The sequence below is a fragment of the Sminthopsis crassicaudata genome, chromosome 3, assembly GCF_048593235.1.
Source record: "Sminthopsis crassicaudata isolate SCR6 chromosome 3, ASM4859323v1, whole genome shotgun sequence".
In the NCBI taxonomy this organism is placed as follows: domain Eukaryota; kingdom Metazoa; phylum Chordata; class Mammalia; order Dasyuromorphia; family Dasyuridae; genus Sminthopsis; species Sminthopsis crassicaudata.
In genome coordinates, this window is record NC_133619.1 from 476085468 (window position 1) to 476110594 (window position 25127).

General features: G+C 39.2%; 1 long non-coding RNA gene across 1 annotated transcript in view; it reads left to right on the plus strand.

Moving 5' to 3' along the window:
• The first annotated feature begins 976 nt into the window (after window positions 1–976).
• The window catches only part of LOC141563026 (uncharacterized), a 44902-nt gene continuing 20751 nt past the window's right edge, over window positions 977–25127 (plus strand). Inside the window, exons 1-2 of the long non-coding RNA XR_012488310.1 lie at window positions 977–1513; window positions 13558–13706. This is a non-coding gene — a long non-coding RNA (uncharacterized LOC141563026). The remainder of the gene's footprint in view (window positions 1514–13557; window positions 13707–25127) is intronic.

Below are 25127 nucleotides of genomic sequence, written 5' to 3' on the forward strand. Positions count from 1 at the left end.
AAGGAGCTTACATTCTTTTAGGGGAAGATAAACCTTCATCCTTGGTTATTGCTTCATGTCCTTGTGGGTTTCAGTTTTCTAATTTGTTTAATTTCTCCAATTTAATCTTCATTATAGTGGACTCCAAATACCCATCCATTTCTCAAAATAACTTCACAACAAACCCAGGAGTTAGGAAATCAAAGCCCTGTCTCTCGTCACTGTCTCTCCCTCTCTTCCCTCCATTTCTTCCTCCCCTCTTCCTCTATTCTCCCCCCTCCCTCCTCTTCCTCTATCTCTCCTCTTCCTCTTCCCTCCCTACCATGGAAGATAATTAAAAATTAATTAGCTAGTGTGAGTTAGGATTGGAACTCGGGTCTCTGACCTCCAATCATTTGCAACCATACCTCGTAGTCTGTTGCTGTGATCCTTATTAATGCACGAAAGTCAGCACGGGGTAGTGGAAAATCGCTGGCCTAGCCACAGAATGAGCCTGAAATACACTAGATGGGCAAGTAGCTAGCGGAGAAAGGGCCTGCTCCGCCTCGGGAGAGGGATTTCCCCCTGAAGTTCCCTCAGCTCTAGTCCCTCTCTCCCTGCTTGTAACTAACAGAAGCGGTGTGTTCTGTTCTAATTAAAGGGCCCCCGCTTTCTTCCCAGCGAGAGTGTAAGAGGTGCTGGGTTCAGCAGAGACCGAGTAAGTGCTGGGATGCGATTTCCAAGAACGCTCACACTCGCTTCAGCTCACACGTTTCCCACCCATAAACATAACTGGAGCTTTGTTTTATGGACTTTGGAAAACAGCCCTCCGCCCAGCTCCTGAAAAGAGAAGCTAGAGGATGCCCCCGGGCAATGACAAACGCTACAGTTTGTTGTGCAATTTACAAGGAAATCACATGGCACAGACAAATTATCCAGGCTTTTCATTTTTTTATTTTTTTGTTGCGGCAGTATAAGTTTGCTCTTTTTAACAAGTATCAGCCACAGGCGGCGACCAGTCACATGCGCCAGTCATGCGGGGAGGCGCGGCCACTCTGCAATCATTAACTAAATGCCTTCCCCAAGTGCAGAAGAAGGGGATTTTTTTTAAAGTCCGCATTTATAACAAAATCGCTAGCTGACTCCGGGGGAACCGAGAAGAGGCTTTTTTCTCCCCTTCCTCTCCGGGCAAAAAGAGCCAGGGGTTGGAAACTCTAGTGGCAAGGCTTCCTCACCCGCCCCGCCCTGGAGCATTAAGGACAAAGCGGGAGCGCAGGAAGCAGCCCCCGCCCGGCACCCGCAGGGTCCCTAGCTCCGGGCCCGCCTGCCCCTCGCGGAGGGAGAGCGCACTCCCCACTCCCCAGGGGAAAATGCACGGAATGCAGGGAGGTGATTGGAGTTGTGACTTTAATTAAAGCTGCGTGGCCCTTCCCTGTGGGCGTGGATTAGCCCAGGGTTGGCACCCCGATGGGGTACACTGGAGGTGCTGGACCCCTGGCTCCTTCTGGTCCCCCAGAGATGAAAAGTAAAACCAAGAGTTGAAGCCCTTTTCCTGGTAAGAACCACCAAAGTCCTAGGGCCTGCGGGTCCGGACGTCCCCCCGGCTCCGACTCGTGGGATTTTTAGTAGGGGAGGGAACTGCGGATTGTGCGAGGACTTTGGGATCCTTTCTAGAATGAGAAGGAGGGTAGGTTAAAAAAATAAAAAAAAAAAGAAGCAAAACCAAACCAAACCAGGCCTGTGTCCTTAGAAGCTGATAGTGAATTTTTGGCCTAGATGCGTACTCACTCCCTGTTACTACTCAGAATATCTTCCCCAAAATGCTGCCTGATAAATATGCCCTTTGTTGTGAAAGAAAACTGCGTGGAGGGGAGGAGAGCTGATTTTTATTTTTACTGGGAGTTTGGGGGCCATATTTAAGAAAAAAAGGGAAACTTGGGCAATTTTCTGCTTCCTTGACATCGGCAGAAATTAAGCTTTAGCTTCAAGATTTTAATTTTGAGCTTTCCCATCAAAAAGATAATTAATATAGGACAGTAGGGCGTCACACTGGATTGATTTCATGTGTCCTAAAGGATTTAAAGATGAAAGAAATACAGTAAACCCATGCTTGATTAGACGTTTTCAGTGCATAAAGTAGGTGCTTAATAAGTGTTGAGTTCAGTAACTTGTCAGGGCAGCCGCCGGTTAAGAAAAGCCCAAGTCTGTAGGGCTAGACATGACCCCCGGTGGACGGCTCCCAGTGACAAAGTATAAGAAGGAATCAAGTTTGGGAACGGTTGGAGAACCTTATAGCATTAACCTTTCCGTAAAACAAACTGGAGCAGATTTGTCCGCGTAACCCATTGTTTTTAGAGTTGAGCCAACTTAAAATATTTGCAGGACTGTGCACCTGAACTCCATTTAATTAATCTCCCCTCCCCCCTTCTCTCATAAGTTCTCACCGCAGCAAAAGTAGTGAAGGGAGCAAAACTGGTAGGATTGCCCGACTATCTTTTAAGTTCCGTCCTCCCCACTGGGAGACCAGTCTGATCTGGCTGCCTTGACCCACTTTGTCAAGTTCCCATTCCTCCCTTACCCTCAGCTCCCAGTGCTCCCCCCAGACCGACTGCTTTCTGGAACGGGTGACCTTCTGTGCCTCCCAAAAGAGAGAGCCGGTGAATCACCCATTCTTGGCTACTTAGGACGGAATGGAAGGAAAATGCGGCTATTTTGGAAGAAGGGCCTTCAGTTTAGACAATCAGGGAATGTATTAATTAGGTCAGCTCTGTCGCCGGAGGGTGGGCTGCTGTAACTCCACCAGCTGGGCCAGATAGCCTTTCAGAGCCATCTTACTTCCTGTGGCCTCCTCAAGTCCGATCCCAAGTAAAGGAAGTGGAGGAGGCTGAAGGCTGCGCACCGGAGGCCAATTGTCTAGTCTCTCTGCAGGAAGGGACGGAATAAACATTTATCCCTCTGTGGGGTGGGGTAGTCCAGTGGCTAGAGCGCCCAGTCTGGGGTCAGAAACGGAAGGAAATGGCAAACCACGCCGGTGTCTGCCAACAAAACCCAGTTGTAACAGTAAATGTGCCAGGAACTGTGCTGAGCACCGACACACCTCATTGGATGATCACAGTCCTGGGAGATGAGGGCCGTTCTTATGCCCATATTTCAAATAGGGACATTGAGGCAGAACTGGACTTCTGGATTCCAGGCTCTAGCTACTGCAGTACCACCTGACTCTCTAATCACCAGTGACCAACCATCGAATACCTCTAGGATCAGGAGCCAGAAAAGACTAACCTTTTTTTTTTTCCTGGCTATTCTTATCATACAAATTCACTTTTAAGGGAGGAGGGACTTTCTGTTAAAGTGACCCTGACGCTGCTCTTCAGGGTCAGGCACCTTCAGGAAGTTGAAATTCAGCCTCACACATTTTCTGGCTGTTTGATCCTAGGTTGTCTTGTTTCCTCATCTGTTAAATGGGTATAATAGCACCTTCCTCCCAAAGGTGGTTGTGAGGGATCTGAGGAGATAATTTTTATTAAGTGCTTAGCACAATGTCTAGCACGTACAAAGCGCTATATAAATGCTGGCTATAATGATGATGATGAGATTGCCTGATGGCAGACACCAAAAGTTGGGGTTCGGTCACGTGAAGACTTCACAATGGCCATTGTCTTTGGAAAGGTGGGTTTGCTTAGAGGAATAGGTTACAGACAAAAATGGAGGCATACAACGGGCATTGGGAATGGTAAATGTGGGAAAGCGCCGGAAAGACTAGTTCCTCAGTGGAGCTCACAATTAGCCGTGAACGAGATGAGGTGAGATCTTTCAAGACAGTTGTGAAAATCGAGTAAGGCTTCATCTACTTCAGAGTTGGAGTAGGCCTGAAGGACTTTGAGCATTGATTCAAGGGCATAATTGAGTCTCCTTCCGGCTACCCTCCCATGACACAATCTCCTCCCTATTTCAGTCAGATATGGGCCACTCTGTACTTATTGGTCAAGTTCAATTTCATGGGTAGATCTGGAGTTTAGAATGTAAGACTGTCAGCCAATGAGGATGAGGGTCAGTGGTGGGAGGGGGTGTTTGCATTAGGGATTAAAGGGGCTGTCCTGCCCACAGGAGGCACTTCGAGGGTGCTGGGGAGCACCCTATGAGGTTGGGACATGCTCTTAGCTGGCAGGCCAGATCCTGAGGGGGACTTAGCACCCTAAAAGAGTTAGTTGCAAGGAGTAGACCTTAAGGCAGAGTCTTCTTAGGAGGGCTGTAACTATGGTGAAGCTATATCTTTTAGGGAGAATTTAGCCTCAGGGACTTGATGAAACTAGAATTTCTGATTGGATTATCTCCAGTGGGTGGGAACACAACTAAACTGTTCTCGATTATCAGAGCCTTCTTCCTGCCTTTATTAATTCTTCACTTTCTCTCTGCTCACCACTCCCACCTCTCTGGACCTCATTGTTTCTTTATCTGCTGAAGGCCCAGGTCTCCATCTTCAAAGCAGATTAAGTAAATTGAAGGGGCAAAAATCAGGACAAATATGTTATGATTTTCAGTCATCCTAATGATTTTTAATCTAATTTCTCAATCTCCAATTTTCGGGTAACATCAAATGTTGCCTTCCTTCATTTATCCCTTCCAACAGGAATCTCTTAGTTCAGGGTCTTTCTTAACTTGACAAGCTTTCCACAAGACCTCTTCATTCTAGTCCCTCTGGTCTCCTTCAACAGAAGCTCCTTCCTGCCCTAATCTTTTCCTTTCCTACGCACACATACCCAGGTCTCTCTCCGCCTCAACCCTCCCTGGGCCCTACTCATCCCTTCCTACTATCATCCCATATCTCCTCTTTCAAACCAAACTACAAAAAGGCATGCCTGCCTTTCCCTTCGTCTCCATGTACTCAGGTTGCAGACTGGCTTCTGACTACATCAACTTAATTGAAGCTTTTCCTGAAATTGCTTTTGAACCCTTAATTGCCAGATTTGATGGTGCTTTCTTGCACTCAAGTTTGTTACTGTTTTCACTGAGAAGCCTTTGCTGGGCTAGTCTGTCTACATTACACTGGAGCTCAGGGGCTCCTCTTCCTCCATTTGTGCCGACTTGATCACTTCCCTCTGTGTAGATGATTTGCAGGTTCCATCTGGCCCTACTCTTTCTCCTAAGCTGTGAATGGGATGCCCCTGAGACATCTCGAAGCAGAATTCATTTTCTTTGCCCCCCAAAATCTCTCTGTGGAAAGCACCGTCACATTTCCAGTGAACCTGGGACCCAGGCTTGGAATCCTGTATCACTCCTCCGTCCCCTTGTTTCTCCCCTGGTGGATTCCAGAAAACTGAGCTTGAATCGGACATCCACCTTGGTCAAGTAATTAACCTCTTTCAGTTCAGTTTCTTCATCTGTAAAGGGGGAGTTGTGTGAATAAAATGAGGTAATATATATGGAAAGTCATATGAAAGCTCATCTGAATTCAAATCCAGCCTCAGACTTCCTAGCTGTGTGACCTTAGGCACTCACTTGACCCTGTTTGCCTCAATTTCCTCATCTGTAAAATGAGCCTGAGAAGGAAATGGCAAAACACTTCTGTATTTTCTGCTGAGAAAACCCCAAATAGGGTCACAAAGAGTCAGATATGACCCGGCAACAACAAAGAATTTAATAAGTGCTTGTTTAGTTATGTTATTTTCCAGTCCATCTCACTTGACAAGTTAGAAGTATTTTGAAGGCAGGAACCGTGTGTTATTCAAGTTTGTAGCTATAGGCTTATTAAGTGAATACAAAACACATAAAAAGCTTTAATTTTATGCTTTATTTGGATTTGGGAAACCAGGAATGTACATACTCCTGTACTCCAGCCTTGGTACTGCCCATCGTTTTCTTTCTTTTTTTGGGGGGGGATGTCAGTCGTCAATCAGAATTAAGTGATTTACTCAGAGTCAGATAGTATCTGAGGCTGGATTTAAACTCAGATTCTCCTGACTACATGACCAGTACTCAGGCCATAGGGTCACCCTAAGCTGCCCCCATTATTTTCCGAAAATGTAATTTTGCCTTAAAATGTAGGCCTTCTAATCAAAGAAACAGTTCCAGTAATGAAGTTTTAAATGTACAAGATATTTCTTGCTTTGAATATTTCACTCCACAATCTTTTGGAGAACAGTAGCTGACATTTATTCAGCACTTTTAGGGTCTATATTGCTTCCCAATAATATTAATGAGCTGATTTTTAAAACTGAAGGAAGGGCACTTTCCCTACTATGGAAAGGGTTAATTTGTTTGACTCTTCTATCCTTGGAAAGCCCAAGTGCCCTTGTGTTCCTGGTCAATCCCTTCTAAGGGATAGAAAAAGGAAAAGGCCAATGAGTGCTTGGTTTGTCAGTCTGACCTGAGAGCTGTAGTCAATTTCATTTTATAAATCAGCTATCAAATAATATTTATTGAGCTTCTGGATACATGGCACAGTGATAAATATTATGGGCCTAAAAAAATGATCGTTCAAAGGGATGATGGTAATTATAACTAATATTTCTGTAGGACTTTTAAGATTTACAATGCACTTGTTTTCCTCATAAAAAACTTATTGTTAGAAAGTAGCAAGAGTGGAGCCAGTCATCCTTTATTTTTATGGAATGATTTTTTTTTTTGCATATATTAGATGCTTTAATAGAGATTTGTTTGAATTTCAATTACAATCCAACTGGGGAGGCAAAGAAGATAAATAATATTTAAATGATTTATACACTCAAACTTCTTTACCATTAGGGGGAAAAGTGGTTTAAATGAGATCATGTTTGAATGGGAAAACCTGAGTTCAAATCCCACCTCAGACACTTGACCTGTGCCTGCCTCAGTTTCTTTATCTTTAAAATGGAAATCATAATAGTACCTACCTCAAAGGTTGTTGTGAGGATCAAGTGAAATAATATATTTAAAACACTTTGCAAACCTTAACACACTTTGTAAATGCTAGTTATTATCCATCATCATCATTATACCTCTAGGACAAAATGTATGCACCTCCCCTCTGGAGGAGCTCTTCAGTTCTTTTTAGTTGGTTGGTTCCTCAGCTTGGACAAACACTCAGGATTCAAGGTACTCTGTGTGTCCTGCTCCTCTAAAAAACTATAGCTGGAGTCCCCACAGGACGGCTAATAAACACAAAGAGCTTAAAAGCAAGGCATTTACTGAGATGGCACCTTAGGAACAATAGTAACAAAACATTCTCCTCCTCTGTCTATTCCAGAGATTCTTAAAATGTTGTCCTTGGACCTCTGGGAATCGCTGAGGTTTCAAAGGGTCCACAAGGTCAAAACTATTTTCATAATAATACTAAGATATTATTTACCTATTAAAACACTCCTCCCTTTTTCAACTACATATCTTTGTGAGGCTGGATTTTCTTCATATACTTTAACCAAAACAACAGATTGTAACATATTGAATGCAGAAGCAGATATGAGAATCCATCTGTTTTCTATTAAGCCAGACATGGAAGAAATTTGCAAAAGTATTTAAAACAATGCCATTCTTCTCACTACATTTTTATTTGTTTTGGAAAATATAGTTATTTTTCACAGAAATATGTTATTTATGTTAACATGTAATGGACTTATTTTTACTTTTTAAGCAAATAAATATCTTTAAAAAATATCAGTTTTAATATCTGGTGCAGTAAATATCAATAAATATAATCCACCTAAACAAATACTAATTTTGGGCTCCTTAGTGATTTATAAGAATGCATAGCCCTGAAGTCAGGAAGACCTGAGTTCAAATTTGGTCTCAGACACTTATCACTTCCTAGCTGTGTGACCCTGGGCAAGTCACTTAACCCCAATGCCTCAGCAAAAAAAAAAAAAAAAAAAAAAAAAAAAAAAAAAAAAAAAAAAAAAAAAAAAAAAAAAAAGCAAAGGTGTCCTGTCCAAACCAAAAAGTTTGGAAACCATCTTGTCACTTAGTGATTTTATCAGCTCTCATGAATTCAGTTATCATTGCTATACAGGTAGCTTAGCAGTGCATTGGATAGTTAGGAACTCGTGAATTTGAATCCTGCCTCAGACACTGTCCGTAGCACCCTGAACAAGTGACTTCATCTCAGCAGCCTCGCTTTCCTTTTCTCTAGAATGGGGATACTAATAACGCCTACTTTCCAAGGTTACAGTGAGGATCAAATAACAGCAAGCTTTGTAGATCTTTTTTTTTTTTTTTTTTTTTTTTTTTTTTTAATTTTTTTTATTATATATATATATATGTTTTATAATATTATCCCTTGTATTCATTTTTCCAAATTACCCCCCCTCCCTTATTCCCTCCCCCCGACGACAGGCAATACCATACATTTTACATGTGTTACAATATAGTCTAAGTACAATACATGTGTGTGAATATCATTTTCTTGTTGCACAATAAACATTAGAATCCGAAGGTACATGCAACCTGGGCAGACAGATATTAGTGCTAACAATTTACATTCCCCTCCCAGTGTTTCTTCTCTGGGTGTATCTACCTCTGTCCATCATTGTCAACTGGAAGTGAGTTGGATCTTCTTTATGTTGAAGATTTCCACTTCCATCAGAATACATCCTCATACAGTATCGTTGTTGAAGTATACAGTGATCTTCTGGTTCTGCTCATTTCACTCAGCATCAGTTGATGTAAGTCTCTCCAAGCCTCTCTGTATTCCTCCTGCTGGTCATTTCTTACAGAGCAATAATATTCCATAACCTTCATATACCACAATTTACCCAACCATTCTCCAACTGATGGACATCCATTCATCTTCCAGTTTCTAGCTGCTTTGTAGATCTTAAGTAGCCTTATGAATGCTAACAGTCATGTCATCAATACTCCTCTTCCCCCAAACCAGGAAGAATATTTTGAAGGCAGGGACTGTGTGTTATTCAAGTTTATAGCCATAGGCTTATTAAGTGAATACAAAACACACAAAAAGCTTTAATTGTATGCTTTGTTTGGATTTGGGAATCCAGGAATGTACATCCTCCTGTGTTCTGCCTTTGTGCTGCCCATCATTTTCTTTCTTTTTTGGGGGGGAGGTCGATCAATCAGAATTAAGTGATTTACTTAGTATATAGTATCTGAGGCTGGATTTAAACAATTTTCTTCTATTGGCCTGAAATCCATAAATATCTCAGGCACAATCCAGATCTACATGAAAGAACAAAAATTTATATGAATTCTCACTGTGTGCTCGACGTTCCCTCAATTGTAAAAGAGGAATAATAATAATATCTACCTTGAAGAGTTGTGAGGATCAAATGAGATATTTGTTTTTAAAAAATAAGTGTTTATAGCAACTGTAAGATCAATTATGATCAGTTATGATAGACTTAGCTCTTCTCAACAATTCAGTGATCCAAGGCAATTCCAAAAAACTTTGGGTGGAAAATACCATCCATATCCAGAGAGAGAACTATGGAGACTGAATATGATTCAGAGCATACCAATATCACCCCCCCCCTTCCCCCCCCCCCTTTCTTGTGCTTTTTTCCCTTTTGTTTTGATTTCCTTTTCTCTATATAACTCATATGGGAATGTGTTAAAAATGAATTTATTCCTAATGCATTGTTGGTGGAGTTGTGAAATGATCAGACCATTCCGGAGAGCAATTTGGAATGGTGCCCAAAGGATTATAAAACTGTCATATCCTTTGATACAGCAGTGTTATTACTGGGTCTGTATCCCAAGGAATTCATAAAGAAGAAAAAAGAACCACATGTTCAAAAGTGTTTGTAGCAGCTCTTTTTGTGGTGGCAGAGAACTGGAAAATGAGCAGATGCCCATCAATTGGGGAATGGTTAAATAAATTGTTATATGAAAGTAATGGGATATTATTGTTTTATGAAAAATGGTGAACAAGATGATTTTAGAATGGACAGGAAAGATTTACAAGAACTGATGCTGAGTGAAACAAGCAAAATTAGAAATATATTATACACAGTCACAGCAAGATTGTGTGATGATTAACTATAAAAGACTTGGTTCTTCTCAATGGTACAGTGATCCAAGGCAATTCCAGTAAACTTTGGATAGAAAATGCCATCTGCATCCAGAGAGAGAACTATGGACACTGAATGTAAATCAACACATGTTTTTTGTTTGTTTTTTTTCCTCTTGTGGTTTTCCCCTTTATTTCTAATTTTTCTCTCCCGACATGATTCATATGTATTTTTTAAAATTTAATATATATGTATAACTAGAAAAAAAAGAAAACAATAAAAAGAAGAAAAAATAAATACAAATTAGAGTATATATGTAACCTATGTCAGATTACTTGCTAATATGGGGAGAGGGAAGGGAAGAGAGGAGAAAAAAAATTTGGAACTCAAAATCTTATAAAGATGAAAGTTGAAAACTGTCTTTACATGTAATTGGAAAAATAATATATTATTAAAATAAATATTTTTTAAAGAAGTGCTTAGTACAGCACTGTATATAATAGTTGTTGTGGAAATGCTTATTCTTTCCCTTCCTTCCTTGGAATTGAACTGTTGCTCTTCTCTTCTCCAAAGAAGTCAGGGGTCCTCAGTGCTGTTTATTAGCGCATGGCTGGCAAGTTGACTTTATAAAGCCTATGAGAGGCATGGCTTGTTTTTGTCCAGTTGACCTGAAATTCCATTGAGGACAACTTTTCTTCTTGAAAAGAGACCAAAAGTGAAAATCCTTTTTTGCACTCTCTAGAAGACATTAAGCCCTTCTTTGTTAACTATATCTTTTATGACTTCTTCTTCTGGGGTAAAAAATCTGCTGATGTGATATGTCCACTCTCTACAGTGTATCGAGTCTTCCATTTTATAATTTTTATTATAATTTTATAATTTGGCCACGCTCTGCCTTTCCCGTCTAATGAAATTGACCTTGCTGTTTTTCACACATGGAACTTCATCCTGACTTGTATCATTCCTGGAATGTATTACCTCCTCATCTCAGCTTAGTGGAATCCCCTTACTTGTAGACCAACTCAAACACTGACCAGAAGTTTTACTGAAACCCCCCCTCCTGACTGCTTGCTGTTTCCCTCCTTAGACTGACTTGTGTTTGTGCACACGTATGCATGTGTAAATCTTATGTGCATACATGTCCACATGTGTTGTCTCCTTCAGAAGAGCAAAAGTTTGACACACAGTAGGCATTTAATAAGTACTGTTAATTGATTGAATATCTTTTCATACCTGATTTGCAGGTATGAACATATTTTCAGATAGAGAAGATACTTGTGTGCTATACTATTTATAGGATACCTGCTATATTTCTATCATTGAGTTTCTATATTAGTGTTAAGGTAGAATTAATGAATTGCTCATCTATCTATCTATCTTTTCCCCAAAAAAATAAAACAAGTTTTATGTTGCAGGAATGCCCCCAAACATCACTTTGTTCCTCTGGGCTTCAGTTTCCAAATCTGTAAAATGAGGGAATTGGACAATGTAGTCTCTGCTCCCTTCAAGTTTTACAACTAATATTCTAAAGACCCCATCATGGAGGTAATTTATATTTTTACAAGATTTTCAAGTTTTTAACAAATTTTCTTTTCTTTCTTGGCACCCAAGGGATGGAGTATAGCTTTTTATTTACTTTTTTCTCTTTCTGTTGAGCAGTTGAGGAAAATCATGGAAAAGCTTAACTGATAGTTAAAGAGAGAATGTTTATCTCTCACTCACCCAAGTTATCAATTTACACAGATTCTCAGCTCAGGCCAAGGTTTGGAAGCTTGCACCTTCCCTGGCCTACAGAAACATCCAAATTCCTCATCCTACTAAGGAAAGTTGATTCTACATTGTACACTAAAAAGGCTGTGGATTATTTGAAATTATTCATTTTTATTCCACTTGACTTTAATTAGTGGATTTGGGGGAAAAAAAATACTTTTCCCAAGACAGTATTTTGAAATGAAATCTTAAGACATTCAGAAATGCTGCTCAACCCATTTGCTGAACTCTAACTTCCATTTCCTGCTTTTGACAAAAACAAACAAGAGGATTACCAGGCAAAGAAAAGCAGAAATCACATATCCTATTGCTTAGAATCTAAGTCTGTACCTTTATATGAGCTCTTCTCAGGTAGAAATTGCTTCATTTTTGTATTCCCCCCCCCCAAATACTTCACATGGCCGCAACAATGACTCGCTCTTTCTAAGGATTTGCTTGACTTGATAAAAGTCATGGTTTTTTTTTTGTTTGTTTGTTTGTTTGTTTGTTTTTAATGGTATGAATAGGTTGAATGAACTTGGTGGGTTATCAGTGTGAGAGTTCAAATCCAGTCTCAGATTAGCTGTGTGAGCTATTGAATCCTATTTGCCTCAGTTTACTCATTTGTTTAATAAACTGGAGAAGGAAATGGTAAAAAACCACTCTGGTTTCTTTGCCAAGAAAACCCCAAAATGGGGTCGCAAAGAGTGGGACACAACAACAACCACAGCCCAAGTTTGGTTTTACCCTGAAAATGGATATCTAGAGGTCTAGTTTTAGGGACCTCTGTGTATATGTATACACACACACATAATTTGATCTGATCCTGTATAAAAAGCACGTTTGTACATTAATTGTTTGTATGTTGTCTCCTTTCCTTAGATGTGAACCCCTCAAGACCTTTTTAAACCTTTTTAATATATCTAACACTTAGCTGGTATATAGTAGGTGTTTAGTGGATGCTTATTGACCAACTTCTCTGACTTCCACCGTCTCCTTCCTTGCTCAGTTGCTGAGGAGCTTGGGGGGTGGGGGAGAATAGTTCTTAGATTTTCTTCTACATTTCTAATCCACCAATAAAGAGCTTACTTAAACTGTGGTCAGTAGTCAAAGAACATTTCTTTTCAAAATAGGAATCAGTATTCAGAGTAGGAAGGAAAGTTAGACGTCATCTTAAAGATGAGGAAATGACCCTAGGGACCTTGCCCAGGAAATCTCTTAATTTGGGTAATCATGCATAATTCTTGGTAGTTGGTTGGTCTGTCTGAGTCAAGGAAATTTTCATTAGTCATACATACTGGCTTGAAGTCTCTTAGTCTCAAAGATAGTAGGCTTTAACATTTTTAAAAATCAGGTAACTAAAAATGGAGAATACTAAATGAATGTATAGCTGCACTGTAATTTAAACCTCTTATAATAACTCCAGAGTTGAAAAAGACCGCAGGGATAGCTAGGTGGTGCAGTGGGTAGAGCACTGGCCTGGAGTTAGGACCTGAGTTCAAATGCCCCCTCACATGGTCACTAGCTCTGTGACCCTGGGCAAGCCCCTTAATCCTGACTGCCTTAAAATAAAATAGATCTCAGAGGCCTAACAAGTGCCTCCTCTGCTACAGCCTGCCAAAAAGTCATCTAGCTTTTAGTTAAAGATATCCAGAAAGGGGTGGGCCCACTATCTTCCAAGCAATTTATCCTACCTATGGGTGAGTCAACACACACACAAGGGGGTGTTCCCTTCAGTCCTGCAGACCCCTAACTATCCATTTGTGTTTGTCTATCCCATATAATTTGTTTCTCTTCTTCAACAAATTTGCCGCCATTTGGTCTGCCCAGTGAGGGAGGGAGGTATCTTCTGACATTGCGATGGGCTATCCATTATACTGAAGGTCATTTTGTTTATTTTCTTTGTTTCAAGGGTTGCTGAGATTAAAGAATTCATCACCAAGTGGCCACTCAATTGCTCAACTGGTCCTTGGGGGAAAAGTGCACATTCTTGTACGCTTGTACTCTTTTGGGATAGCTGCCATAACCTTCGGGCACTCAAGGTTACCATCGTACTCTTAGGTGATGTAAAAAATGGATAAGTTTTCCTTATATAAATCTTAAATTTATCTTTGTGAAACTTCCACTCATTCTTCATAGTTGTGCCCACAAGGGCCGAACAGAACATGACTGACTAATGACTCTTCTAGTTTCCTAAGCCTTTAGGTGGTGTGTCTGTGTGTATGTATGTATACATACATACATACATACATACATACATACATACATATATGTATGTATTATAAAGCAGTCACAGAGTCTTCTCTGCAGCTCCTTTTTAGAGGAAATCTCCCTAGCTCTTTTATCTGATCTTCATATGCAGTGATCTCAAGATGCTTGACCACCCAGATTCATTTTAGTCTTTTTATCTTTGTCAATTAAAAAAATTTGAATTCTTAAACATAAAAAAGTAGTAAAACACACAGAGGATTCTGTGTGAAACTGTGAATTTCAATTTTATACCCCTTGATTAAAAAAAAAAAAGTATATCATTAAATTCTGTACTTTACTTTTAAAACTTTTTGTCTGTTCCTTCTCTTTTCTTTGGGGTATTTAAAAAAGTTGTTCCAATGACCATTCTTTTTATTAGCAACATAATTGATTGTTATTTTTTTTTTGTTTGTTTCTGTTTTTTTTTTTTTTTGGTGAGGCAGTTGGGGTTAAGTGACTTAGCTAGGGTCACACAACTAGTAAGCAATAATTGCTAACTCTCCTAATGGAACCTTCTCCCTCCCCAATTAAAAACTCAGAGAGAAGGAAAAAAAATAAAAAGTCAAATAAAATTAATCTATACTGTGGTTGTGTCAATGTATGTTTCTCAATTTTATATCCATCACTTTTTTGTTAGAAGGAAGATAACATTCTTCCATCTTAGGTCCACTAGAGACGTGATTGAACATAACATTGATTTGAATTAAGTCTTTCAAAATCGTTCTTCTTTACCATGTTATTCTCCTTGTAGAAACTGCTTTATTCATTTCAACTTGATTCAGTTTATATTAGTCAGAATTCTCTGAAATCCTCTTTTGTCATTTCTTACTGTGTACTAAAATTCGAATCCACTCATACACCATAATTTGTTCAGCTATTCTCTGGTTGTCTAAGAGGACATATGAGATATTATTCTGTTTTAATTTTTTTCTATCTTCAGCATCCAGAACTTTGATTATTTCATTTAGGTATTGTACCTCCTACAGGAAGCAGCTAGGTGACTCATGGATAAAGCACTGAAGAATTACATTCAGTACCTCTGACATAGTTCGGAGCAAAGACATTGAAAGAAAAAACGTTGGGAGATAGTAGCTTTATCTTAGATATAGTTTAGTTCAAGGTAAGAAAAGTAACAATAAAATATCCCCCTCCATAAGCCTGGGCAAAGAATTGGGAAATGAGTAGATGCCCATTATTTGGGAAATGGCTGGATAAGTTATGGTATATGAAAATATTGGAATATTATTGCACTACAAAAATGATGAACAAGCCCATTTTAGAAAGTCCTGGATAGATTTACACGAACTGATGCTGAGCAAAAATACATCACACACAATAACAGCAAGAATATGCAATGATCAACTATGAAAGACTGGTTCTCAGTGGTTCAGTGATCCAAGGCAATCCCAATAAACTTTGGAAAGAAAATGCCATCTGCCTCTAGAGAGAACTATGGAAACTGAATGTAAATCAGCACATGCCATGTTCACTTTTTTTTCTTTTTGTCTTCTGTTTTTCCCTTTTGTTCTGAATTTTCTCTCCCAACATGATTCATAAGGAAATATGTAAAAAAAAAAATGTACATGTATAACCCCCTTCCCAAAATGTTCCCCATGTAACTAGGGAAAATAAAATTAAAAAAAAAAAAAAGAAATGGTGGACTAAACTCTATGTAATGTGACCCTTTGGGGTCACATTAGAAAATTTAGAAAACACACTTAGAAAACTGCATATCAGTATTGTCTGTGTTTTACTGTATTTTTATTTATTTTGTTAAGTATTTTCCCAATTTCATTTTGTTGTGATCAGGCCACACTTGGGAGTTTTCCAGACTGCAAGTGTATTTGATGCCTTTGTCCTAGACTATCATTTTACCTTGACTCCAAACAAGACTTTCCTCACCTTCCTTACTCTGTTTTCAGGTTCCTTTTAATTTAATTTTATAATTTTTTAAATTAAAATTTTTCTTTTCTTTTTTTTTCTTTTTTAAAAGTTCTTCTCTATATATTTCCACAAATATGCTGCACAAGTAAAATCAGATCAAAAAGGAAAAAAAAAAGTGAGAGAGAAAACAAAAGGCAAGTCAACAACAACAAAAAGAGTGCAAATGCTGTGTAGTGATCCACATTCAGTTCCCACAGTCCTCTCTCTGGTGTATACGGCTCTCTTCATCATAAGATCGTTGGAACTGACCTGAGTCACCTTATTATTGAAGAGAGCCATGTCCATCAGAATTGATCATTATATAATGATCTTGTTGCCATGTACAATGATCTCCTGGTTCTGCTCATTTCACTCAGCATCAGTTCATGTAAGTCTCTCTGAAATCATCCTGCTGATTGTTTCTTATAGAATAATAATATTCCATAATATTTACACGCCATAACTTATTCAGCCTATTGATGGGCAGCCACTCAGTTTCCAGTTTCTGGCCATTACAGAGAGGGCTGCCACAAACATTTCTGCACATGTGGGTCCCTTTCCCCTCTTTAATATCTCTTTGGGATACAGACGCAGTAGTAGCACTGCTGGATCAAAGAATATGCACAGTTTGATAACTTTTTGAGCATAGTTCCAAATTGCTCTCCAGAATGGCTGGATCTGTTCACAGTTCTACTAACAATGTATCAGTGTCCCAGTTTTCCCACATCCCCTCCAACATTCATCATTATCTTTTCCTGTCATTTCATTCTAGCCAATCTGGTGTGTAGCGGTACCTCAAAGTTGTCTTAATTTGCATTTCTCTGATCAGTAGTGATTTGGAACACTCATAAATCAATAGTGATTTAGAGCACCTTTTCACATGGCAAGAAATGGTTTCAATTTCTTCATCTGAAAATTGTCTATTCATACATATCCTTTGACCATTTATCAATTGGAGAATGGCTTGAATTCTTATAAATTTAAGTCAATTCTCTATATATTTTAGAAATGAGACCTTTATTAGAACCCTTGAATGTAAAATTTTTTCCCCAGTTTATTGCTTCCCTTCTAATTTTGTCTGCAAAGTTTGATTTTGTTTGTACAAACTTTTTTTTAACTTAATATAATCAAAATTATCTATTTTGCATTTAATAATGTACTAAACTTCTTCCTTAGCCACAAATTCCTTCTCTAAAACTTTTTATTTTCAAAATACATACATACATAGATCATTTTCTTTTCTTTCTTTCTTTCTTTTTTGTCCCTAAAAGCACTCACTTTATTATTTTTTTTTTCAATTTTAGTTTTATTTACCAGACATATGTATGGGTAATTTTATAGCATTGACAATTGCCAAATCTTTTGTTCCAATTTTTCCTCTCTTTCCCCCCACCCCCTCCCCCAGATGGCAGGTTGACCAGTACATGTTAAATATGTTAAAGTATAAATTAAATACAATATACATAGGTAATGTTCAATATTCACTCTTACAAAACCTTGTATTTTAAGTTTTTTCCCTCCCTTTCCTCCAACTAGATGGCAAGTAATCCAATATATGTTAAAGACGTGCAGTTCTTCCATACATATTTCCACAAATTTCATGCTACACAAGAAAAATCAGATCAAAAAGGAAAAAAAGGAGGAAGAAAACAAAATGCACCAGCTTCCTTTTTATGAGGAGCTAAGTGAATACAGTGTTAGACTTGAAGTCAGGAAGAGTAGAATTCAAAACCAGCCTCAGAAAGTTGTTTGCTTTTGTTTCTGAAGAGGACCAAGGACACCCCAGGTGAAGTCTTGACTTGCTAGTGAGTTGGATTTAAGTGAGGCTGAATTGCATCCAAGTTCAGTGGCAGAACAAAAATCAGGACAACTGGCAATATCTTGGAGTGCAGCGGATGACCTTGGTGACTGATGTCTGACTAGGCGCTCCACACTGCTCACGTTAGCAGCCCTGAACAAATTCTTCTCTTCTGCCCATTGCACTAAGAGGTCTTCCCTGCTTGGGGCAGACACCCCTCTAACTCGATAAGAGTTTGTGGCCTGTTACCTACCACCTAGTTTAACATGAGGCTGCTGTGGATGCTACAAGCAGTTCTTGTAGCCCCAGGGGGAGTTGGGTGGAAGGTGGACACCAAAGGTGGAGGTGGATAAGCAGCCCTGACAGGGACATGCAAGCCCCTTTACCAGAGGTCCTGGGCCTCCACAAATCGTTCAACCCCATCTGTCTCAATTTCTTCATCTATAAAATGGGGACAATAATAGTACTTACCTCCCAGAATTGTGAGGATCAAAAAATAATAATTCGAAAGAGCTTGGCTCCGTACCTGACTATAGTAAGTGTTATATAAATGTTAATTATTTTTATTATTATTATCAACAGTACTACTGTTCCTTCCAATTCAATCAGAGAAAGATGTTGATAATGTTAAAACTTTAACAATATTCAATATTACTTCTGATTATGTCCACCTAGGTATGGCATTGGGGGAATTACTTGGTCAAAGATCCCATTGTGAATAAAGCTTATTATCCTGAGATGGTGACACTGGGGGAATAAATGTTTATTAGTTAAAAAAAAAAAAAGGAGATTGAAGACTCATAGTTTATTCTGGCTTTCCCATTACAGAATATGTTTATCTTTTTTTTTTTTTTTCTCTTTAGTGAAACACTATTTTCATACATTGTACCCAATGTACTAATAAATGCCAGTGTATTGGACTATCTGGTGAATTTTTCTGGGCTCCTAGGTTTCACATTAAAAAAAAAAATCTTTAATCCCTTATAAAGTCATTGAACTCTGCAAAAGGGGCATTGCCCACATAAGGTTTGTAAAGATCACACAGAGAATTTCAGAGGTCATCCAGACCAAGCCCTAACTGAACAAGAGAGGGTAGACTAGATCACATTTATCTCTGTCTTCCTCAGCCCAATATTCTTCATATATTATTTGTTTGAATGAATAGATGTCTACATGCATTTTTCTGGGAATGTAGGACTATAACCTTTACTTATCTGGTAAAAAAAAAATCAGCAACAGTGGCCATTTACTTCAATGCAGAAGCTTCTGCTCCTGTCCCTCACTATTGCTCCAGGGACACCAAAGCTTCTGGTCTTGGGACTTCCAGACTTTCCCAAGTCACAAGGCCGATAAATCAATCAGTAAACATTTGAACTCGGGTTCTCCTGAATTCAAGGCTGGTGCTCTATCCACTGCACCATCTAGCTGCCCTAGTCAGTAAAGATTTATTAAGCACCTACTATGTGTCAGGCCCTGCACAAAGTGCTGGGGATAAAAAAGTGAGGCAAAACATAGTTTTGATCTCAAGTCAAATGGAGGAGAAAACATGCAAATAAAGTTATATTCAGCATACATCTGGGATACAGAGGAAAGACCCAGAATTAGGAGTTGGGAAGACTACAGAAATTGGATGAGACTTATAGGAAGCCAGAGAGGTCAGTAGTCTGGAGCAGAGGAAGAACATTGCAGGAATGGGGGACAGCCAGAGAAAATGCCCTGAGATGAAGTGTCTTGTTTATGGAACAGCCAGGAGGCTAGTGTGACAGGTTTGAGGAATGCACGGGAGTAAGATGTAAGGAGCTAGAAAAATAGGAGGGAGCCATGTTATGAAGCTTTGAAAGCCAGCATAGCCTTTTGTATTTGCTCCTGGGGGCAATGAGGAAACTGTTGGAGTTTATGGAGTGGAGGGAAGACCTGTGCTTTAAGAAAATCCCTAATTTTCCTAATTAATCCCTAATAGGAATGGACCTAGTTGTAAGAAAACATAAGAGGCAGGGGCTTCCAGGGGGCAGCGGATAATCAGTTGTAGGCATTAGGGTGCTACATGATGAAGTGAGAAAGAGACACTAATCTGGAAGCTGTTTCTTTTAATGGAGTGGGATCCCATTTCATTGCCATTGTTACAGGGTAAGACACAGAATCGCTTCAAACTTGCCATGTCATTCTAAAATGCCAAGTCTTTTCAGCACTGACTTATTACAGGGCTAGCTGAAGGAAATTCATCCTCCCAAAAGCCCCAGCAATGAGTACCAAGTCTTTGAAGTCTCAGTAACTTTACAGGGGATCTCTAGATTGAGACTTCTTTGCATTACCCTTAGACACTCATTGAGATTTATTAGTTTAGCATATGCTGTGGAGTTACTTATCCCAAATCCACACTCTTTAAAGTTTAGGGGTAACCCCAGTTTCTAATTCTTTAACTCACAAATCCTCCCCAGGATGGTTATTTCCATGATCATCAGCTAATATGCCAGCCAGACTTAATTAGCTTTTAGTAAGATATTCAATATACCCACAAATTTGGAAAACTTAACAGTGCCATTGGATTGGAAAAGATCAGTTTACATCCCAATCCCAGACAGATGATGCGAAGGAATGTTCAAATTACCAAACAATTGTGTTCATTTCACATGCTTTTTTTTTTTTTTTAATATTTATTTATTTTTTTAATAATATTATCCCTGTATTCATTTTTCCAAATTTTCCCCTCCCTCCCTCTACTCCCTCCCCCCGAGGACAGGTAATCCCATACATTTTACATGTTGTTACAATATAACCTAGATACAATATATGTGCATTTCACATGCTTTTAAGGTTCTGTTTAAGATTCTGCAAACTAGACTGTGGTAATATGTGAACTGAGAATTGCCAGAATAGGCTGGTATTCCAAGAAGCAGAGAAACTAGAACCCAAATTGCCAACATCACTGGATTATGGAGGAAAAAAGGGAGTTTCAAAAAAGATCTAATTCTGGTTCATTGACTACACTAAAGTTAGCTTTTACTGCATTGATCACAACAAAATGTGTTTCCCCCCCTTCCCTCCACCCCTTCCCCTAGATGGCAAATAATCCAATATACCTTAAACATATTTTAAAATATATGAAAAATCCAATTTATATACACACACACACACACACACATATATACATATTTATACAATTACTGTGTCACATTACTTAGTTAACTTACATGTGGAGTACATCATGTGAAATGTCGGGCTAGATGAATTAAAAACTGGAATTAAGGATAGCAATACCATTCTGATGGTAGGAATTAAGACGCCTCTTTATAAGGACTAAAGTGAAGTGTAAAAAACTAAGATCTTGACAACTAGTTCCAACAGTTTCTGGCAAACAGGATGAAAAAATGGAAGCAGGATCAGATTTGTATTCTTGAGTTCAAAAACCATTATCTGTAGTCATGAAATTAAAAGATGTTTGCTTCTTGAAAGCTATGATGACTCTGCTCAGCATACTAAAAAACAGAGACATTACCTTGCTAACAAAGGTCCGTGTAGTCAAAGCTATAGTTGTTCCAGTAGCAACATGTGGTGGTGAGAGTTGGACTATGAGGGATGCTGAGTGCCAAAGAATCGATGTGATGGAGAAGACTTTTGAAAGGCCTTAAATACTAAGGAGATTAAATCAGTGAATACTTAGAGAAATAAATTCAGAGTTTTTACTGGAAGGTCAAATATTGAAACTTAAATTTAAATACTTTAGCCACATCATGAGAAGATGAGACTCATTGGAAAAGACAGATTTGAAAAAGAGTGAAAGGGAAAGGGAATGGTAGAGGATGGGATGATTAGATAGTGTCATGGAAACAATAAACATGAATAGAATGCACATGTGTGTGTATATACACACACACATACACACACACACACACACATAGAGAGAGAGTGGAAGATGGAGGAGTTGGATGTGAGTGAACAACAAAAAGGTGTTACCTAAGGTGGGCAGCTAGGTGATACGGTGGATAGAGTACTGGGCTTGGAGTCAGGAAGACTACATAAAGTGTTATAGTAACATTTGATATAAAACATTCCCCAAAGCCTCCCTCTGAAACCCTCTCTCGTAAAATACAATCCCAGAGACTCAGGCTCAAATAGCACTGTTAAGGGACAAGTCAATTTTCTGAGAGCCTCCACAGCTTCAAATCATGACATCTGAAGGAGTTGGGGGCAACCTTTGCTGACACATGTGTTGTGGACTGGGAGTGAGATAAATTGGAGGCAGAGGGAAGAGAAGAGAGGTCAGACAATGCAGTGGCCTCTCAGTCTCCTTGTATCATCCTCTCTTTCGCAAGAGATCCATTCTGGGTTGGATCTCCTGCAGCCACTGTCAGGTGGCTCCCATGTATCCCAGCAGCTCTCCTGTATTACAACATAGCACCAGTCAGAAGTAACATACCTCTTAGGAAGTCTTTTTTTTGGGGGGGGTGTCTTCAAGGTATTTCCCTTAGGAATAATGAAGCTTTTCTGCTGACTCTGACCTTCCTCATACACTCCAGCCCAGATACTGCCACCAGATGCTGTTGTGATGTTGATGATCCTGCCAGGGCACTATAAAATTCTGGAGTCAGGAAAGAGAGAGTTCAAATTTTATTTCAAATTTATGGCACTGGGATTCTAAGCAAGTCACTTAATCTTTCTCAGATTGTTTCTGAATCTGTACAATAACAATAATAATAAAGGTAATAATGACAATTATCTCTCAGAGTTGTTGTGACATAGGAGATAATGATAATGTATGTAAACCACTTGGCAGACCCTAAAGCAATATATAAATTCAAACTATTATTAGAAGAGCTCCAAGGTCCTTCCCACTCAAATTCTGTGAACAATCAAATGGAGAGACTTTAACATTATACTTATCATTTCACTCCCCTATTCTGAAGGGAATTATAAGTAGCTCCTAAAGGATTAATGCCCTAGGGGCCTAACTTCATTTTTCTTTTGAACATGGGCTCAAAACTCAGAATTTCCCCCCCAGAACCTGAGTTAAATATTTTCTTCTTTTCTGTAGAGGTGAAAATAGTTTTCAAAATTATTTTTCTTTAAAGAAGTGTATCTGTCTGCATCAAGCTGCTTAAAGAGGCAGCCTGAGATGGTAGAAATGCTGGTTTTGGAGCATAACGCATGATTTTGAATTCTGACTCTACCATTTACTGCTTGCTTGATTCAGTTTCCTCATCTGCACATTCCTTTCTAATTCAGATAACTTTTTCCAAAATTCATTTTAACTATCTCTTGTCTATTTTCACTCTTATTGCCGCATGTCTTTCCTAAGAATTTTGAAGTTGTTTTTGAAATACAGTTTGATTTTCTTCTAGAATTCTGAAGCTTTTTTAAAAGTTGTATGTTGGGGGAAAGACTGTATTTAGACTTTGGAGAATAATTAGAAACTATTTTAGATCTTTATATTGTCATCAATGTGTATGTTAATCTTGTCATATATAGTGAATTATTATTGATAAAAACCTATTTTTGTTCTTTGAGAGACTTAATTTCTAGACTGATTGAATCCTAGGTAATTTGGTTAGCTGGACAAATCACCCAAATCATGGACCACTTGGAATATGTGCTGATGTTTGTTTGTTTGTTTTAATAGCAATTAAAGTGCATTGCTAGGTCTGTTATCTCTTTAGATTCTCCTTACTACCCTTTCAGGTAAATACTACCTAAGTTATCTTCATTTTAGAAAAAGCCTAAGTCAGAAAGACCTGAGTCCAGTCCAGCCTCAGACACTTTACTAGTTGTGTGACCTTGATTTAAACTCTGTTTAGCTGTGGAGTCAGGAAGACCTAAGTGTCACTTAGCCTTTTTTTTTTGGCTTTATCCATTGGAAAAAGAAATGGCAAACCATTCCAGTATCTTTTTTTCCCCCTGAGGCAATTGGGGTGAAGTGACTTGCCCAGGGTCACACAGCTAGAAAGTGTTAAGTGTCTGCGGCCAGATTTGAACTCAGGTCCTCCTGAATCCAAGGCTGGTGCTCTAACCACCTAGCGGCCCCATCATCATCATCATCATTATTATTACTGTTACAATAAAGAGATTGAAGCAGCTCTGATGCAATCACTACCACTAAATGTAATTATTCTCTCTAAAATGTAATGTTCTCTGGGAGCAGGTTCCTTGAGGGCTTTTGGGATTAGCCTTCGTTTCAGTTCAGTAATCACCACAGGAGTAACCAGGTGTTAAAGTCCAAATCCTTTATTGTCTCCTTCAAAGTCTCGTCTCCTTCACTTGGGGCTCAGCTAGTTTTTCTGGAGGCCTGTCTCTCTCCTTGGTTCCTTAGGCTTGACTCCTCCTGCCTCCTTCTCTAGCTTCTGAGTCTCCCCACTGCAAGGGTTTGTGCTTCAGCCACAACAAAGGTGGACGATGGAATGAATTTGTCCCAGCCTCCGAGAGCCTGTCCTCTCTGACCCTGAGAGCTCCTCTTTATATGTTCCATGCTGAGTACAAACCAATCATTACATCACTAGGAAGCCATTATTTGTTGTAGGATTAAATCAATGCTAAACTAAATTTAACCACTGTCTCCTCAATTCCACTTAGTACCTTGTTTCAAGTTCTGGTCCATAACATCTCCTTGTAGGATTAAATCAATCATAGTGAACCATGCTAAATTAGATAACTATTGTCTCTATCCATTCCAGTGACTTTAGTACCTTGTAGGAATCCTTTGTTTCAAGTTCAGAGTTCTGGCCCTTAACAACTAAACATTACAGTTTTGGAACCAAGGATAGAACTTCTTGGTTCAAATCAGTGTCAGGGTGTCAGTTCTTACAAATATCACAATTGGAATTCAAATTGCAAAATCTGTGAGCCAGGAAAATTAGGAAAATAGGATTAGTTTATTACCGAACTTCAGAAAATGAGAGGAAGAACATTTCTGTGTCATAGTTAGCATGGTATGGCCCGTTAAAAGCAGTCGCCTCTTTCTGCACAAAATAAAACAACAACTAAAAAAGAAACCCGAAGGAAGCTTGGCAACAACAAAAATTTGAGTCTTCATTTGCAACTGATGGGCTACGCTCCACTAGCCTAACGGATCTGCAGTCTCCCGAGCCAGCTGCAGATTCTCATGTCTTTCACAGCATCCAGATGCAACATTCCCGTCTGGGGGTTCCAGACTGACTTCTGGTTCCATGCTCCACCCTTTGCCCATCCAGTCAGCTTCAACGCAGGACCAGCACTTTGCTCCTTATAAATTAGTCTGCATTGAAGGGAGGGATGTAGACTCCTGTCGCCTCCCACAGGACTAGGATTTGCAGAAGTTCAGGCCTGGCAGTTATACCAGTTACTCATGCATCTGCTCTGTTCTTTTCAGTTCTCCAGGGTACTTGCTTGTTCCGGGGTTCTTGCACCTCAGAACACCTGTGCTGTTCTGTTAGTGGTTGTTGGGGCAAAGCTTCCCCTCTTAGGAGGAGGCTGAGCTGCCCCTTCTGCACACACAGGCAGCAGCTGGAAAAATTAGACTCGCTGTCCTAAAACATTCTTCC